This window comes from Castor canadensis, chromosome 19 (assembly GCF_047511655.1).
Source record: "Castor canadensis chromosome 19, mCasCan1.hap1v2, whole genome shotgun sequence".
Taxonomy (NCBI): domain Eukaryota; kingdom Metazoa; phylum Chordata; class Mammalia; order Rodentia; family Castoridae; genus Castor; species Castor canadensis.
In genome coordinates this window covers 23,065,197-23,067,451 of record NC_133404.1, presented here as the reverse complement: position 1 = coordinate 23,067,451, position 2,255 = coordinate 23,065,197, and the positions used below count along the sequence as shown (strand labels likewise).

Sequence of the window (2,255 nt, the reverse complement as noted above, 5' to 3'; positions counted from 1 at the left end):
TAGTTGAGTTCTAATTTAATGCATTTTGATCAGATAGAATGCAGAGTATTATTTCTATTTTCTTATATTTGCTGAGGCTTGCATTGTGCCCTAAATATGATCAGTTTTGGAGAAGGTTCGATGGGCTGCTGAGAAGAAGTTGGATTGTGCAGAAGTTGGATGAAGTATTCTGTAGACATCAGCTAGGTCCATTTGGTTTATGGTGTGAGTTAGATCTAGGATTTCTTTATTGATTTTTTGTTTGGATGACATATCTATTTATGATAGGGTGGTATTAAATTCTCCCACTATCACTGTGTTGGAATTTATATATGTTTTAGGTCCTTCAAGGTATGTTTGATTAAATTGGGTGCATTGACATTGGGTACATATAGTTTGATAATTGTTATTTACTTTTGGTGAATTTACACTTTTAATAGTATGGAATGTCTTTCTTTATCTCATTTGGTCAATGTAGGTTTGAAGTACTTTGTCTGAGATAAGTGCTGCTACTCTAAAAATGTGGAACACTTCATGAATTTGCATGCTATCCTTGCAGGGGGCCATGCTAATCTTCTCTGTATCGTTCCAATTTTAGTATATGTGCTGCCAAAGCGAGCAACACCAGGGCTTTTTTCTAAGAAGTATTTGATGAAGGAATGTAATCATTAGTCAAGGTGGGGTGTATCAAACCATAGATTTCAGAGAAAGTTTTTCTTTTATAGGCTAAATAATACATGTAAAATACAATAGACCATACAATGAAACATTCTTTTTTCCCTGTTGGGATTGAACCAAGGGATTTACACAAACTAAACAAGAACTGTACAACTGAGCTACACCACACTCACATGAAGGTATTTCTTTAGTATGTAGATTTGAATAGAAAGACGATGTGAAGACACTAGAAGGTGGAACTGCAAAAATTAGAAAGCTTGTTTAAATGTTCATTTCTGTATGTTTTGATTTTTTTTGGCAGTACTGGAATTTGAATCAAAACTTCATGCTTGCCAGATAGGTGCTCTACCACTTGAGTCACTCCATCAGCCCTTCTTTTTATCGTTTGTGTGTGTTGGATATTTTTGAGATAGGGTCTTGCTAATTGTGTTCCCAAGCAGGCTTTGAACTGTGAACCTCTTGATCTCTACCTTTACAGTAGGTAGGATAACATACATGAGCTTCCTGCACCTGACTGCTTGAATACTTTCAATTTGTTAAATGAGTACAGATTTCTTTTTGAAGGTGGGCATTGTGAGTCAAGCAAGGTGTGTTTAGTATATATATATATGTGAGTATGTATGTGTGTACACAGTGTGTGTGTGTATATAGGTATATGTGTATATAATGTATGTGTGTATTTATGAATACTATGTATAAGTGCATTAGGTACAACTTAAAGCCTAGTTGATGATTCTAGAGTACATCAAAAAGAATTACCAGTCTTTAAACTTGCTAATTAGGTGATATAACTCTTGAACCACTTTCTTGGCCCAAGTGTATAATTTTTTTAAATGTTAAATTGTAGGTCTGGGAAATATCTCAGCAGTGGAATATGTGATTAGCATGTTCTCATGCTTAGTTTTCACTCCCAGATTCAAATGCACATTACACATACTAGTTAAATTCTGAGTGATTAATGTGAAAATGAAAAATCATAAATTTGGGAAGAGTTTGGATTTCTACTCTTTTTAAAGTACATTAATTGTCACTAAGAGGAAAGATAAACAAATACGGGAAAAACAAATCAAGTCACAGTAATCTTGAGGTACAATGTTAGTTCCATTGGAGTGAAGAGAGTATGATGCATTTGTAAACAGTGATAGAGAGTATTAGAGAGTATTTATTTAACAGCGGTATTTAAATTTGAGCCCAGTATCTACAAAGAACGTAGAAAATTCCAGAAAAATGAATCCCACAGCCTCTCAAAGTATTTTCTTGAAATGCTTTTACAATATTTCACAGATAAAACTTCAATAATCTTCAAATAATTGTTCTTTCACAATAACAGTGCCATAATTTGGATAGGAACATACTAACAATTGTGTCCTTGGGTTTCTCATACATATGAGTCAAATCCTTGAACCATTGCTCTAAAAGTATATCCACTATTGCTGGTAATGTCAAGATTTATTAGTAATGAATTGATTGATTTTTGCAGTGTGGGTGATTAATCCAGGAACTCACACATAGGAAATTGTTCTGTCACTGAGCTCTATCTCTAGCCCAGGACAGATTTCTTAACTTATATTTAGGAGTGTACTCTCTTAAGTTGGCTT

At 34.0% G+C, this 2,255-nt stretch overlaps 1 non-coding gene across 1 annotated transcript; it reads right to left on the bottom strand.

Annotated features, from left to right (window-relative positions):
* Positions 1-495: 495 nt before the first annotated feature.
* Positions 496-604, bottom strand: LOC141419371 (U6 spliceosomal RNA). Its single transcript, XR_012444146.1, has one exon. It is a non-coding gene; the product is annotated as a U6 spliceosomal RNA (small nuclear RNA).
* Positions 605-2,255: the final 1,651 nt, after the last annotated feature.